The sequence below is a fragment of the Panthera onca genome, chromosome A2 (assembly GCF_046562875.1).
Source record: "Panthera onca isolate mPanOnc1 chromosome A2, mPanOnc1 haplotype 2, whole genome shotgun sequence".
NCBI lineage: Eukaryota > Metazoa > Chordata > Mammalia > Carnivora > Felidae > Panthera > Panthera onca.
This window is the reverse complement of record NC_138340.1, coordinates 104,358,291-104,376,534: the sequence shown is the minus strand read 5'-3', so window position 1 is coordinate 104,376,534 and position 18,244 is coordinate 104,358,291. Positions and strand designations below refer to the sequence as shown.

The window sequence follows — 18,244 nt, the reverse complement described above, 5'->3', positions numbered from 1 at the left end:
AGAATAAAAAGGAAGTAGATGTCAAGAGTGTGTATCAGCATTTCAGAGATGACAGACCTAGATCATCAAGCTTTCTAGCATGTCAGACCAAAGCCACTGATTTGCAAATCATAAGAAGCGTGAAGAATCAGTAGGGGCCATGTTAGGCTAAAAACTAAGGAACCCTTCCTAACACATGGCTTTCAGGATTAACAAAATCTCAATATCTGTCTCTTCAAATGAGAAGGAAACATACCAACTCTTAATGCCTTTATTTCTCTTGAGGAGCAATTTTCCATGACATACTTGGTGGAGAGTGAGATAATAACCTAACAGATCATCTAATATCATAGGAGTTTCAGTTACTTTGAGTAAGAGTTCAAACTTCTAGCACCAACCCCGCTGATCCTTAGGAAGAAGTAAGCATAAAAATTTATGGGAAATAGGGAGGCCTGGGTGGCTTATTTGGTTGAGTGACAAACTCTAGATTTCAGCTTGGGTCATGATCCCAGGATAGTGGGATCAACCCCTGCTAGGGCTCTGCATTGAGGGTGGAGCCTGCTTAAGATTCTCTTCCTCTCTCTCTCTCTGCCCTTCACCCACTCAAAAGTGCATGCACGTGTACTTTCTCTCCCTCTCCCTCTCTCTACAATAAAAAAATTAAGGGGCACCTAGGTGGCTCAGCCAGTTAAGTCCCCACTCTTGACTTCAGCTCAGGTCATGATATCACGGTTGGTGAGGACGAGCCCTGTGTTGGGCTCTGTGCTGGCGGTGTGGAGTCTATTTGGGATTCTCTGTCTCTTTTCCTCTCTCTCGGCCCCTCTGCATCTTGTGCTCTCTCTCTCTCTCTCTCTCTCTCTCTCTCTCAAAATAAATTTAAAAACATTAAAAAAAAGAATGCTTTAAAAAATTAATCAAAAAATGAAATTTAATTTTTTTTAAATTTAAAAATAAACAAGATCATGTATTTGCTAAGTAATATTTTAAAACACAGTTTAACTCATATGTCTAATTATGTTTTTAGAACAATGGAACATTTATAAACACTGGGTGTCACAATATCTTTATTACTACAATGAGTTTTAGGACCTTTTCTTTCTATTAAACATCATTTAAACATGCTAGCAAACTTTAATATAGGATTATTCATTATTCAGTCTCAAGGATTTGGCAAAATAATAAAGAAATATACTATATTAAATTTTTACCTGGATAATTGGCCTATAATACATTTTTATTAACTTATTTAATAAATGTTTTTATGAAGGTATAACATATACAGTACACAAATGTTAAATTCAATCACTGCCAAGATCAAGATCTAGAATATAACTGACAAGATTAAAATGAGAAATAGATAAATTCACAATCACGATTAATTTTGTCCATTTTTATATGTATTCTAAAGCTATGTCATTAAATACATACAGGTTTAAGATTATTTGGACTTCTTTTTTAATTGACCTTTTTTCATTATTAATTATCTTTTTATATCTTTCAATATTTCTTATAGAAAAGTCTTCTGTGCCTTACATTATTATAGCCACCTTAAATTTCTTTGTCCATATGATCTGTCTTCTTACATCCCTTTGTTTTGTTTTAATGCTAAAAATATTTTGTAAAAAATCATACAAAAGTTGGGAAGAGAAAGTAGGATGTCAACCAGCCAACATCAAAGTTTGGGCAGCACAAAGTTCTGCCTAGAGAGACTGGTAGTTAGAGCAGTCTGCAGAGATCAAGACCACCAGCCAACAGAACCAGCAACCTGGGTCAGCCATATTTTCATGAGCACCATGGACAGCAAAGCTATTTTTCCCAATCATTCCTCCTTTTCAGGAAGGAAGAAGCAGGAGCTTACCCTTTAGACATGTTCTTGATGGTCTTATGCTCTATTATGGCTTTCTCCCAATAGATGTCATTGGATTTCTCAACGATCACATCCCTGGCAGTGCCCTCAATCCAGGCAGTGTGGGGGCAATTCTGGAGCCTCCAGGATTTGAACAGGGAGTGTAAAAGCTCTGAATACCACTTCTCTTACAGAAGGCATGTTGTGCTTTGTGCCTGTTGAATGTGCATTTGGTTAGGGCCCTTCTTAAGCCTGAAGCAAGAAGCCAGAACAAAGAAGTGTTTATTCTTCTTCTTGCAAATGCTGCCATTGCAGTCAAAGATGTGCAAGTTGCTGAGGCCCAAACTTCAAAGCTCCACAGTAGCAGTCCCCTGTGTGCTTCACCAGGCTCTGGTATTGGAAGGTATCCAGCAGCAGCTTAGTTGTGCCCTGGAAGATGAGCCACTTCTGGGACATCTCCCAGTGCTCCTGCTGGCTGCCCAGGTCCAGCATGGCCACTGAAGCCATTGGAGTTGCTGGGGCTGGCTATGGCTGTGACAATGGAGGGGACAGCATCATGACCAGTGCCAGCTCTGGCTACATCTGCCCATGGCCTGGCCACCTCCTGGGCTTATAGCATCAACTACCGCTGGGCTCCTCTCCCCTTGCATGGCATGTGAGGTGCCTTGGGGTGAACTGTGGGGCCTCTGGAAGACCCAGGCTGCTTCTCTTATCCTTTTCTTTTCTTTTGACTCTTATCCTTTTCTTTTCAATCTATATCTATATTTAAAATGGATCTCTTTACAGAGCACATACTCAGATTTGGTTTTTAATCCATTTGCTTTCTAGTGCCTAATCCATTTATATGTAATAACTTATGTAGTTGCATTTAACAACATCTCAACAGTCATTTCTCTTTGCTCCATATGGTCTTTGTTCCTTTTTTCATTTTTTCCTGCCTCCTTTAGAATTAATCAATTTTTTAAATTTCCTTTTATTTCTTCTTTTAGCTAGTTTGTTTACATTTTTATTACTTTTCAGAAGTTTCCCTAGAAATTACAATATTCATCTTTGCCTCCACACAATCATCCTAACATTAGTACTTTCATCACTTTCAAACAATAAAATCACCTGGCAACAACTTAACTCCATTTACATGCATCTTGACATTTATGCCTTTATAGGCATATACTTTATATTTCCATTTTTATAAACCACAAAGATATTATTTCTCTTGTTTTAAACACCAGTATCTTTTCATATTTACCCCTACATTTACACTTTCCATTGCCCTTTATTTCTTCCTGCCATTTTATGCATCCATCTGGAATCACTAACTTTTACTGTGAAGAATTTCCTTTAGCATATCATAGAGTCTGCTTCACCTCGTGACAAATATTCTCAGATTTTATCTGAGAACTTCTTTATTTTATCTTAACTTCTTTTTACAATTTATTTTGAATGATTTTATATTTACATAAAAATTGCAGAGGTAGTACCGTTTATAGCCTTCACCCAGATCCCCCTTAATGTTACCATGTGACATAACCATGGCACACTTCAAAAGTAAAATACTAACACTACTATTAAACTACATACTTTATTCATATTTCACCATATGCTCCACTAATGTTCTTCTGTCCTAGAATACAATCTGAGATAACGTATAACACCTAGCATCTTTATTTTCAAGAATATTTTTACTGTGTATGAAATTCTGTATTGGTCATTATTTTCCTTTTGGCTCTTTAAAGATGTCATTCGACTATTTTATTACACAGTTTCTACAAAAAAAGTTAGTCATTACCCTTATTGCTGTTACTTTAAAGATAAGGTGTGTTTATTTTGCCTCTGGCTGATTTTAAGCTTTTTATTATATACTGACTTTCACCTATTTAATATCATGTGCCTAGATATAGACTTCTTTGTACATGATTAGAGTCCACTGAAGTCTCTTGTACCTTTGTACAAAGTTGATACTTTCTTTTAATTTTGGAAAATTCCCAGATGTTATCTCTACAAATATTGCTTATTCCCAATTTTCTGATTCTCTCTCAATTTTCCTTCTGAAATTCCAATATATGTATGCTAGAATTTCTTTGTGCCTTGTGTCCCCTGTACTTTGATTTATTATCTTCATTATTTTTGCTCTCTTTGGTTTAAATAGTTTCTATTAATGTGTCTTCAAGTTCCTAACACTATCTTCCACTATATTCAGTTTGGTGTTAAGCCACCAAACTAATCTGATTTTCAGATATTATATTTTTACTCCTAAATGTCAATTTTATTCTTTTTATAATTTCTAATCTTATATTAAAATCCTCAGTCTTGAGGAAAGCAGAGTGGGGCAGGAGGTGGACTATAAGGAGTTGAGGGAATGTGGAGGGGTAATGAAAATGTTTTAAAACTTGACTGTAGTGATAGTTGTATAATGCTATAAAATTACTAAAAACTAATTTAATTGTACACTCACAATTATACCTCAATAAAGATGTCAAAAATGAAAAATATTTCATTTTTTCATTCATTTTTGTCCATCTTTTCCTCTATTTCTTAATGTATTTAAAATAATTATTTTAAAGTCTTTGTTAGCAATATTTGATATGTTAATAGCTGGGAGAATCTGCTTTTATTGTGTATTTTTGCTCTTGCTTATTGGTCATACTATCCTACTTTGTTATAGTCTCATAATTTTTATTGTATGCTTGACATTGTGTGTGTGTGTGTGTGTGTGTGTGTGTGTGTGTGTGTGTGTGTCGGGGTGGGGGGAGGGGCGGGTAACTTGCAGCACTTGCTGATGATATTACTTCCCCCAAAGGATAGTTATTCTTTTCCCCTCTTTGGCAGATAAGTTGAAAAGTTGGCTACCTAAATCCAAAAAGGGATTTAACTTAGTCAGGCTTAGGTTTCAGTGTTAGTAAAATGCAGTATACCATTACTTCAAAAGTGTTTTTTGGGCCTGGATGTTCTGTACTATTTCTGTAGACTCTGGCAGGTCTTTGTTTAGCCCTGAAAAACTATAGGAGATTCTATTCTATCCTTTCTAGATTTTGAGCTTAACTTTATAGTTTCCTGTTTCACACTATTTCAAATACATATCAAATATAGTGATGTGTTAAATATTTTGATGTGGAGACTGGCCATGCCAAGCCCCCTTGCTCCAGCTGGGCTGTGTCTGTACACATGAGGAAACTGAAAGAAATTTTACCTGTGTTTTAGAAGTCTTGACCTTGTCCTTAATCTATGTTTCATGGGAAAAAGGAAGTATACTTTTGAGTCCAATCTGAATTCAATCAATCATACTATCTTATACAATTGCCAAAAGAATCAAACTTAAAAAAAATAAAAAGAAGAACCAAAATGAAAAAGCAGTGGAATGGTAGTTACCAGGGGCTGGAAATGGAAAAATAGGAGTGATGTTGTTTAAGAGTATATACTAGTATCCAATACACATTAAAGTGATTATAGGTAACAATACTGTAGTATAAACATTAAGCTTGCTAAAAGACTAAATCTTAACTGTTCCTACCACTAGAAGAAATGATAATTATATGGCACAACAGAGATGTTTAACTAATACTACAATGGCAATCTTACTGCAATATAAATGTATCAAATCAATACATCATACACCTTAAACTTAGCATAATGTTATATGTCAATTATATCTCAATTTTTTAAATATCCTCAGTTTTCCCCTCAGCATGATTACCCTCTGTTTAGACTAAGGCCCATATACCTGTACCAAGTAAGCAAATGCCCCCAAAGAAGAAAATGACTGGCAATTGTGAACTCATCTAGGAAAAGTCTCTTCCCTCTCTGGAATTTCAGTTCATGTAGTCTCCTTACTGATATACAGTCTAATATTTTGTAAACATAATTTTGCAATTTATCTTCTTTTTAAAATTTGTTATAGTGGAATTGTTGTCTTCCCATACTCCATTATATCATACGTGTAACCATAATCTCAACCTTATTACACTTAAACGAACAAACATGTTCAATTATTTGAGATCCACGTTAAGAAATAGAATCGCATATGGTCTCAAAAACAAGTCTTTTGCCTATAATGTTGAACAGTATCTGGAAATAATAATGATACTCTAGATAATATAAAATAATTGTGTTTGCCCCACCTAACCAGGTCTAAAGTGGCAAAGATGTGACCACTTTCCAAAACATGCCAATTAGAAAGCAGTAGATTCTTTTATCATGGCACTAATTGTGTATACCTGGGAGAGATAGATAGATAGATAGATAGATAGATAGATAGATATGGATAGATATAGATAGATAGATAGATAGATAGATAGAAAGATAGATAGATAGATATGGATGGATAGATAGATAGATAGATAGATAGACAGACAGACCAATTTTCCCTGGACAGTCCCAGTTTATGTTTGCAATGATTAAGTAACTACAAGCAGTTTCCCTTTTACTCAAAAACATATCACAGGTTAATGATAAATTATGTGGTCCCACTTTAGTTCATATATAGATATAAGGCATGAAAAAAGACAATATTCCAATTTTCACTGTACCTCCTACCTCCCATGTTTATATATGTCATTAGATCTTACTATCAACACACCACTATGTTGGGTTTTTGAACCATGGTCCTGTTACAGTACCATGTGTCAAAACCAGAGCAAAATAAATGACTTACATTCTTATATTCTAAGTATTCCTCAATAATTTATATCTGTAGCTTCAGAACTTTTTTCTGTTATGTTCATATATCTACAGCTTTAAGAAAAGCACTAACGAAAGGGTCACTAGTAACATAACCTTACACATAGGTAAAATGTAGTTCAGTTCTATTAAAATATTTTTTATATTTGAGTATAAATTGTTTATAGTTTTAAGACACTTATATATGTACTTTTTTTCTTTTAGCATAATATAATGGATACTTCAAAAACACAGCCAGAAAACAACTTTAGAATTTTCATCATTTTTATAGTTAGCATATAAAACAGGTTGCATTCAATTCTCCATGGAGTGAAGTTTGGAAATGAGGCTGAATTATTTGCAGATGACAAATTTTAGACCCTAAAACACGCTTGGTACATTGAAGAAAATCCTGTTGGTTAAATCACTTGAGCCATCAAGTTTTTCTTAAAGTGTCTCGATATGCTTTTGACTGATACCATCTGTTATCTACTGAAAAAATTATTTTCCTTTGGAAGATATTCATCAAATTATAGGTGACATATTTGTTTGAGAATATACTAGACCATCTGGTTCTATAAAAACGTGTTCCTAAAAAATACTGCCATCCTATCTCAGCTACACCATCCGTATTTTTCAGAAGCTCTTTTTGTTACACTCCCAAAACAGAAACACATGATATTTTTGGCTCCTGGCTAAAGAAAGCAAGAAAAACATTTACAAAGAGATTTTTCTAAGCACCATGATATTTTACAGCTATTCACTAAAAGAATAAGTAGGTGACCAGCAGAATGGAGTGTGGAGAAGAATGGGAGAAGGCATGGTGGGCTCAATATTTCATATCCTGAATAGAAAGCCACTAAAACAAAGACTTGACAAAACCCTCCCTGCATATATGAGCTTTGTAGAACACCCAGTATATTATCCTATTTATAATCAAGAAAACTAAATTTTCTGTTTATAGATATACTCCCATTCCTATTAGCATTTTGCAGTCGCTACTTGGCAATGTAAAAAGTTATTTTCTTTTCCTAAGGGTGCTTTTTTTGTTTATTAAAGTAATAGATGAAAAACCTAAGAATATAATCTCACTTCTGATTTTCTATTTGATTTCAGTAAACTTGTTAAAGGCCAAATTTTCTCTAACTACAAAATGGTCCAATTTCTCATCAGAGTTTATCTAAATCCGACCAAAATTTCTTTTTTAACACAGTGAACTAAAGCAATTGCTCTCATACATTCATACTGTACCTCTTACTGGTCTTCACAAGTGACGGTGAACCACTGTGAAAGATAAAATTTCAATATTCCTATTAAGGATATTCATATATATGACCTCATTTAAATGGTATAATATTCATTTATTCATTTAAATCTATGTACTAAGCCTTTCCTATGTGGACAGCACTACTGAGCACTGAAGAAATAATAATAAACAAGAATAGTCATAGCCCCTGCCCATTGGGAGTTTAAAGTCCAGTAAGTGAAAGAGGCATTGTTTACATAATGGATGGCACAAATGTAAAATTGCCTGTGTAAGGAGAGTTTTGGAGGCATGAAGTACATTATGGGTGCAAAGAGGGATCTAGGAATTAGAAAGGTCATTACAGGTGTCTGTGAGGAAGTAATACATGATATGACCTAAGAAATGTGAATAGAAGTTAATTCAGTCAAGAGGGAAGTAAAGAGCATTGCAGAAGAAAAAACAGTCCCACACTTGACTTGGACAGCACCTTCAGTGCAATATAATCCAGTTTATATCTGGAATATGTATATTCCAGTTGACTGTCATTTGACCTTTAACCAGATACTTGCTTCCCTTTCTGTCTGTTACATCCATGATTATTGAACCATCCTTTGTTGTTTTTTTTTATTTCTATAAATATCACTACTGAAGTAAATCTCTGAGCTGCTTGCTAGAGATCTTTTCAGTTGTTGCAAAATTGTAATAAAATGTTGACATGAGCTCGTGACTATCATCAAAAGTATTTATAACAGTCTTGGAGAACCCATTAAGATCACTTTTCTCAAAAGGACCCACCAGAGTTAAAGGGATTAAGGAACAGTACAAGCATGCTGGTGAGATCCTTTCTATTGTCCTAACCTTCTAGATTCTGAGCTTCAACTGGAAGGTGCTGCTGAGCTGTGAAAAACTGGGCTCATTTTCAGAATGCTCATATGTCAAAGTCCAATGGGTACTATATCCATTTTCTATTGCCACAATAACAAATGACTACAAATTAGCATCTTAAAACAACACCAATCTATTAACTTATGATTCTTTAGGTCAGAAGTCCAGGTACTGGGTGGCTTGGTTCCTCTGTTTAAGAGTCTCATAGGCTGAAATCAAGGTGTCAGCTAGCTGTGTTCCATTCTAGAGGCTCTGAGGCTGAATCTTATGAATTCATTCAGGTTGCTAAACAAAGTCAGTTTGTGTGGTTATAGGACTGAAATAACCTTTTTCAGATTATTAGTTAACCCCAATTAATTAAAAAAAATTCTGCCTCCTTCCCTTGTCATGTGTGCCCCCTCCATCTTCAGACTAGCAACAATGCATCAGGTCCTTCTCATACTTCAAATTGTTCTGACTTTTCTTTCAGCCCCATCTCTTCCATCTGCAGCCAGAGGAAGTCTCTACTTTTACAGGCTCATAGATTCTATCACCCAGATAATCCAGGATAATGTCTCTCTTAATGTCTTAATTATATCTGCAAAGTCTCCTTTGCCATAACATATTCATAGATTTCAGGGATTAGAGCACTGGCATATTTGGAGGCCTATTACTCAGCCATTTTAAAAGATGATTACTTTTGAGACATCTTGCCATCTGAGGTAAGAGCTGATAAAGGTAATTTGGGACTGTAGTGTGGGTCCTATCAGTGACTTCCTCCAGAGCAAGAGCACATGATTTGGCATATAGGGAATATCAGGTTCCCTCAGACAGGGGAACTAGATAGATGTTTACCAAAATCTTAAGGTTTTGGTTCAGGAATTCTAGAGATATGTGAGGAATTCATGATCATATATTGTCTTTTTCCTGCCAAGATTGAGATTGTTCTTGGACACATTTGTGTCTGTCTTTTGGCTAGAATATTATATTTCACTCAGGAGTCTCTATATGTTTGCCTACATATCTAGTAAGTTACTTGTAAGCCCTTGTGTTTATGGTCAGCGAAATTTTCTGAAAACCTTTTAGATATATAACTCCCCATTTGCTGAGAGCAGCTATTCTCAAACTTTTGGTCTTAGGATTCCTTTATACTTTTAAAAAGAATTGAGGATTCCAAACAGCTTTTTTTATAGGAGTTTTATCCACTGATTTTTTAATATATTGTAAATAAAAACTAAGAAAAATTGTAAATATTTATTATTTTACAAACTAATAAAACAATTTCATATTAGCCTAAATAGCATATTTTATGAAAAAGAACTAACATTTTCCAGAATGTATATACATATACAAATATATATGCATATATATATATGCATATATATGAAATGTTTATTTCTTTTTGAGAGAGAGAGAGAGAGAGAGAGACCATGAATCAGGGAAGGCCAGAGAGAAAGGGAGAGAATCCCAAGCTGGCTCTGGTCTGTCAGTGCAGCACTGGCTGTGGGGCTTGAACTCATAAACTATGAGATCATGACCTGAGCCAAAATCAAGAGGTGGTTGGTTCCTCAACCAACTGAGCCACGGGGCACCCTAGAACAAAAATATACTGAAGGAGAAGACTAGCATTGTTTTATTTTCTTGGAAAACTCTTTATTGTTGGATTTAATAGAAGATAAGCCATATTCTCATACCTGCTTCTATGTTCAGCCTATTGTAATATGTTATTTTGGTTTAAGTAACGAAGAAAATCCAGACTTATATGGATAAATAGTTGGAAAGGAGAGAATTCTTTAATAACTTTTCAGACAATTGTGAATATTCTTTGACACTAAAACTCTGTAACTGGCAGTTTTTAAAATGTTAGTTGGTATGTGGAACGTGATACCATATGAATGAACTTCTTATATGTCATTACATTAAAATCTATTGTTCTACTTTGCTTAAGTGGATCTTTTTGACACATAATGATTTTATAATATCATGCATTTGTCATTTGGACAATGTGTATTCACTGAATTATGCAGACCTTCCAAATGCTGACAAATTTTATTATAAAATAAAACAAAAGAATCATTTTAATTGATATCATCACCAAACTTTAAAAAGATTATTAAGTTATAAAGCTCTTAGTAACAGATACAAGTTTTCTAAAATTCAAAAACTTTACTTGAAATTTCATCATTGGCAACAAATACTATCAGATATTTTTTTCTGTTTTCTTTTTTTTTTTTAAGATTTTATTTTTAAGTAATCCCTACACCCAACATGGGGCTCAAACTCACAATCCCAAGATTAAGAGTCGCTCTACTGAATGATCCAGCCAGGCATTCCTCAGATGTTTTTCTTGAAGTGATACTTAATTCATTTTCAGAGAAATGTCTGCCAATTGCCCAAGTCTGAATAACCTGTGTTTTTCTTTTAAGTAAAAATAATACTCCATGAAAAATGTCATTAGTTGCAGGGTTCATCATTTGTGTTACCATGGGGTTATCTAACTCAAAACAAATAGATCTCCAGTCAAGTCCCCCCAAGGGGACTCAAGAGGACTTTTTATCTATGTATGCATATAGAGAAAAGGTCTAAGATAATTAAGAACATGTAATTATTAGAGATCATTTGAATTTACAATGGTATATTAACTATTGCTATGTAACAAGCAATCCCAATATTTGAAAGATTTTTTTAAAGTTTATTATTCTTTACAATACTGTGGTTTGGCCAAATGTTTCTGCTGGTTTTGCCTGAGTTCACTCATGCAGCCAATACAGTTGGAGGGTCATGTGTGCTAGAACATACATGATGGCCTCACTTGCATGTCAGACGTTGGTCCTTGTTCTCACTGGGAGCTTTGGTTTTCCTTTGGGTAGCCTTTCATCCTCCAATAGGCTAGACTAACTTTATTGCATGGTGATCTCAGAGCAAAATTTCAAGAAGGTGAAAGTAGAAATTGCCATATATTATTAGTCAAAGCAAGTCACAAAGCTTGATGGAAGGGCCTGCAAAGACTCTATGGCCATTTTTAATCTATCAATATGACCACTGAAGGTCGCTTTTAATATGACTATAACAAAGCTGAGAAGCTTCAAATCAAATAGTGACAAAATTTCTTGAAGTCAGGGTCTGCCCTAGAACATGGAGGCAATGTATTCTCAAAAAGACAACACAAGTCTCAAGTGTGAAGTCCTCTTAAATACTGTTTGATTGCTTTGTAGAGCAGTGCTCAGAGAATGATGGGGAAATGGCAAAAGGGCACAAAGGTTCACACTGGCAAGAGGAAGAACAATTTCAGTATAAAAATAAATAATAACAATAATAATAATGGATTACATCCCATTAAATGAGTCCATGAGTCCATTAATTTATACTAATAAATAGAGGGAAAGAAGACTGTTCTTCCTTACAGTAGTTGGCCAAGTAATAAATGAAGAAGGAATACTGGAATTAGACAAATCACCATCTAACAACCACTTAATAATTCCTCTAGGCAAATATCATCAATAGATACTAAAACTAGTGGATGTAAGTTTGATGAGAAAAGGGGTATTGACAAGGTCTTAAAGTAAATCCCCATGAAGGCATTTTAGCTACAGCAAAGAGAAACCTGGCAAACATGACCTTAACCAAGTGATCCAAGTTAAGTTCACCAGTAATAGGAAAAACAAATGTCATGTGCCTCATGATAGTATGTACTGAGAAGAACAAAACATCACTTCTGTGATATTCTTGTCAAAACTATAGAGTTCGAATTTAATCAAGATGAAAAACCTCAGATAATACTAAGGTGAAGAAGATTTTACCAAAATAAATGAACCTCACTACTCAAAAATATCAAGGGAATAAAAGAAAAAGAATGATTTAGAAACTGTTGCAGACTCAGAGAAACTAAAAAGACATGAAAGTTAAATGCAACATATGTTCCTTGATTGGATCCAGTAATCTCATGTGTGCCCTAAAGGATATTAGTGAGACAATGAAATCTGAATGAGATTTTTTGGATTAGACAATAGTATTGTGTTGGTGTTAACTTCCTGATTTTGATAATTGTGCAATGGTGATATAAGAAAATGTATCCCTTAATAAGGAATATACATTGAAGTGTTGATGGTGCTTTAAAGTATTATAGATCTGCAACTTATTCTTAAATGTTTCAAAAATTTTAATACTTATATGCATATTTACATAGAAAATAACAAAGCAAGTATGATTAAAATGTTAACATTTGCAGCATCTATAGGAAGGGTAATTCATATGGAAGTTTTTGTAGAATCTTTATAACTTAAAAGATTAAATAAAAGATTAAAAGATTACTCTTTTAATTAAATAATTCTTTAAATAATTAAAAGATTAAATAATTAAACAAATTAAAAGATTAAATAAATAAACAAAATCAATTTTAAAACTACTCTTCCAAATAAAGAACCTAAATTATCTCTGTATGAACCAAAATATAAAAATGTATACAAAACTCTGGAAAGCCAATATCAAATTACTAAGTCTGCTACTATTAGTTATTTTTAGAACATTCTGATATCTCATATCCTAAAATAAGATAGGAACATTTTGACTGATACTTTTTAAGGCTAAGTTCTAAAATTCAAAGCTTAGTGAAGAGCAAAAGTTCAATTGCTAAAAAGCCACTGTGGATGAGATTGAAAGTGCATCAGAACATTGCCAACAACAAAAACAAAAAGAACATTGCCAATATAACATCTTAGAAGGCAATAAGAAATCTACAAAAAATAAGTGTTAGTTTGAGAAATGTAACAATTAAGAAAATCCATGCAAGTACAGAGATTTCAGAGATGCCTGAATTAGTCCAAATCCATTTCAAAATCCCCAGTAAATGTCAAGCCCTTTTGATTCACCTCTATATTGGCAAAGAAATAGATCATTGAAAAAACGAAACCTAAGTAGAAATAATAACCTACATATTGATTGTGTTGCAATAAAGTTTTCCATGGTTGGTTCTAAAAATAATTATGTTCCAGCGCCCGGATGGCTCAGTCGGTTAAGGGTCAGACACTTAATTTAGGCTCAGGTCATGACTGATTTTGGCTCAGGTCATTATTTCACGGTCCATTTATGAGTTCAAGCCCCGCCCTGGACTCCATGCTGACTGTGCAGAGCCTGCTTGTGGTTCTCTTTCTCTCCCTCTTTCTCTGCCCCTTCCCCCTAGAAATAAATAAATAAAAATTTTTAAAAGCATAAAAATAATTATGTTCCCCTTACCAGAAAGGGACAAAAATCCCTGAAAAGGAAACCCCTGAATTATATTTAATGGTAAGGATCCTGGTAGGGCACCTTTTGGACTTGGGCTGGGGTTATGATCTCCCAGTTTGTGAGTTCAAGCCCTGCTTTAGGCTCTGTGCTGACAGCTCAGAGCCTGGAGCCTGCTTCAGATTCTGTGCCTCCCTCTCTCTTTACCCCTCCCCTGATTATGCTCTCTCTCTCTCTCTCAAAAATAAATAAACATTAAAGAAAATAAATTTTAATTAAAAAAAAGATCCTGGTGACTAAGACCAAAAAAAAATGAAAGATAAACACTCATCAGGTCATCCTTAATAAACATTTTTTTAAGTTTATTTATTTACTTTGAGAGAGAGAGAGAGAGAGAGCACATGTGTGTGCAAGCAAAGACAGAACAGAGAGAAAGGGAGAGAGAATCCCAAGCAGGCTCTGCACTATCAGCCTAGAGCCCAATGCAGGGCTGGTGCTCAGTCTCACCAACCATCATGACTTGAGATGAAATCAAGAGTCATAGGCTTAACTGACTAAGCCATCCAAGCGCCCGACGAAACATTTCTGTATTGAGTTTTTATCATTACTCAAAGAAAATTTTTAAAAATATTAGTACAGAAATGTTTTAATTATTGATAAATATTTTATAAATACTTTATATAAAATTACATTATTTAATACTCCTAATTATGGTAATACATGTACAAATGAAATATTATTACAGTGCAGGATAAAATGCAAACAACATTTTAGTTCATCTATGATTCTAATTTATTTTCTGACAGGAGCCTAATTTATTGGCAACAACTTGCGTTTGTCATATAGATCAGATAAGTAATCACTAATTACAATGAGATTTTAAGATTGCAAAGATGCAAATATGTATATAAAACCATGTTGAGTTAAAATAATGAACATCTTAAACATTGTTTTTATAGAGTTCAAGCAATGCTAAAAATTACCTGACTCCACAATTACCTTATTTGTATTATCTGAGTAAAATTTTAGGGATAAGCATTTAAGAGCAAGTAGATTTACTGTTCTTTAATGTCAGCTTAAATTGTAATTCTAAAACCCTTAATTAACTCCAAGACTTCAGACTTAATTAACTTTAAGACCTAAGGCTTAGAAATGTTTAAGTAATTAAAATAAATAGAAACTTCTTACAACAGAGGATGTGATACTTGGGAAGTAGGGACACTAGCAACAGTATAGTCACCACACAATAATTTTTACCTATATACTCTTATTTGTTATTCTTAATATTTTTAGGAGGATAAAACTAGTGGAGTGAAAATACTGTCTTAAATTATGCTTATAGGAATAATTATATTTTAAAACTAATGATTTAAACTTAAGTAGTATCATCTTATTATTGTGTCATATATGTATGTATATTTAAAATAAAAACATTTGGAGGGAGTAAGATTAAATTTTAAAAGAAGCTATGTATAACAGAGCAGCTGAGCACTGGTGGCTCACAAAGAAAATTGGTCTGTCAGTGTACAACCTGTTTTAAATATAAGGCTGCAAAAATATTTTTGTTTTCTTCATATTCTACCCAGATGTCAGGATTTTTGCTTAAACAGTGCATATGTGTACTATTAAAAAGGTTTATTGAATTTGACCTGCTTTGCCATATTTCATAACTATAAACAATTATAAGCAAACAAATAGGAAAATAAGGCATTTCTTGCTTCTATAAAGCAAACATTCCTTTGGTAGTTATAATGTATTGCTATTCTGGTTAGTAACACAGCCAACATTGTGGCTCTTTCTTGTTCTTTGGAACTGTGATTTTATCCAACAACAATTTCACTGTTGATCCAGGATAAGGCCCTAAATTACAAATAATAAAACTGACTAGGAGTTTCTTATGTCGAAATCATCTCTGGTACTCTCTTGAAGAAAAGACTCCCTCTCCTTTTAAGAAAGGATTGGTCTTGGAAAGGAGGGATACTACCAATAGTGAGTTAATATAGACTTCTTCATATTTTCTTAGTTAAATGAGGACAAGAAGCCCAATCCAATTAATCTCATTTAGGGAAAGTGTTATTAATACGAATATAATTTAGTAAGCACATAACTCCTCAGAATAGATGGAAGTGGACTCAAGTTCATGAATGTGGGCTGGCACAGTGACTCCCAACAAACTGACTTCTAAGAAACTTTTTATTCTATTTAAAATTTTAATTTTAAAATAGTTGGGCCCCTTCCTCTGTCTCTGATCAAAATGGAGAAACAAGAACTGAATTTTCTCTCCTTCCTGAAAAAACAAAAGACATACAAAATACATGAAGTTTTTAAGACATTGGATATTAGGCAATAAAAGAAAATGATCCTTGAGAGATGGAAAATAAATGAGATAAATCCCTTGATTGTTCCAAACAACTACTTTGATAGAGTTTCCACAGAATTGAGAACCAATAAATTGAATAAATTTAACAAGTCAGAATTTCTTGAAAGCCACAAACTACCAAAGCTCACTCAAAAAGAAATAGATAACTTGGATATTCCCCTACATATTAAAGAAACTAAATTTTTAGTTAAAAAATGTTCTGATAAAGAACACTCCAAGCCCAGGTGGCTTCACTGGTGAATTCTTCCAAATATCTAGAAGGAAACATCAATTACTCAGAAACTCTTCTAGAAAACAGAAAAAGAGAGAACAGTTTGTATTTTATTCTAAAAGAAAGAACATTACTGTGATACTAAAACTAGACAAAGATATTACAAATAAAGACCACAAATCACTATTTCTCAGGAACATAGATGCAAATATTCAAATTTTTAAAAATATTTTATTTTTGAGAGAGCAGGGGAGGGACAGAGAGAGAGGTGAACAGAAGATCAGAAGTGGGCTCCATGCTGACAGCAGCAAGCCCTATGCGGAGCTCTATCTCAGAAACCGCGAGATCATGACCTGAGGTGAAGCTGGACACTCCACCAACTAAGCCACCCAGGCGCCCCTTAAAACAAAATTTTAGCAAACCAAATCCAGGGATATATAAAATTAATAATAGATCATGAATAAGTAATGTTTATTCTAGGAATGTGAGATTGGTTTATCATTTGAAAGTCAATCAATGTAAGTTACCATGTGGTAAGTTCCTCTCCCTAAGGAGAAAAAAACAAAACAAAACCTCAAGGCAACCTGGCTGTACACAGAGTGACAACATCCCTCACGACCTTGTAACATGAGACCACTTAATCAGACTGCATGTCTGTGTTACCGTATATTGGAGACAAAGAAATAGAGAATGTATGAAAAAAACTATGCCACATGGCGTTTGGGACTCAGTTCTTCAGGTACGAACCCAACTGAGCACCACAAATAAACTTGCTTCCTGGAAAGTAAGCCTCAGTGTCAAAGAGAATCCTGCTACGTTATTTGGGAACTTGCCATGGTGTGTTTCCACCTCCTTTGCCCCCAGGGTATGAACCTCTGAGCGCTAGGAGAAGCAACCTCACCTGGTGCCAGTGGACCATTTGTTGCTTAAGAGATTAGCCTATACCAGTGCACAGGGGCAAATACCCTGTGTGTGCCCAAAGGAACCCATGAGGCCCAGGAACCAGCTTACGGAATGCTGCCCATCAGACTGGTAAGAACCCAGGTTGGTTTTGGCAGACCTGCCGCTAAGAGGCAGAAGGGGAACCTGATTATCCCCCCAGGTTGCCCTAGTAGTTCCACAAGGGAAGAGGAACAAAGCCACAACTCTAAGGCGCTGAATGTAGGGCAATGGGTTGGAGTCCTTCTGTGAATGTGTTTGAATGAGACCGACAACAGAAAGGTTCCCACCTGACCAAAGGCTGAAGCGGGAGTTGAGTCCTGACAAGTCCTGATCCGAGGTTCCGTGGCAACCTCATACGGCTTAAGGCAGCGTCAGACTTCCCTAAGAGTCTGATCCAGGTCAGGGATTGAAACTGAACCCACCAATGCTAAGAGGTGCCTGAAATATCTCTGAGATGAGAGTGGTCGGAAACAGACAAAGCAACTGTGTGTCCTCTCCAAAATAGTCCCCCCTCCTTCCTCTTTTTTTCCCCTCATGTGTATCAAAGTTGTCTGTTAGGGGAAGGAAATGGGTGAAAAACAGAGTAAACTGACTCCCCTAGAGTGTATGATGAGGAATTTCAAAAAGGGATATTCAGGAAATTATGGTGTGAAATTAACTTCCAGAAAGCCCAGGACATTCTGTGAAATTGATTGGCCATCATTTGGGGTGGGCTGGCCCTCTGAGGGCTCACTTGATAAGGAACTAGTTGGCCCAGTGATCAGGGTCATTGCAGGGGACCCAGGACACTCTGACCAGTTTCCTTACATTGACTGTTGGCAAGACCTGATCCTATCTCGGCCACCTTGGCTAAAAGTCTCTATTGAAGAAAGCTGTAAAGTTATGATGTCTCGCGTCACGGCT

At 34.9% G+C, this 18,244-nt stretch overlaps 1 pseudogene; it reads right to left on the bottom strand.

Moving 5' to 3' along the window:
* Positions 1-17,696, bottom strand: part of LOC132676624 (centromere protein V-like) — a 47,424-nt pseudogene extending 29,728 nt beyond the window's left edge.
* Positions 17,697-18,244: the final 548 nt, after the last annotated feature.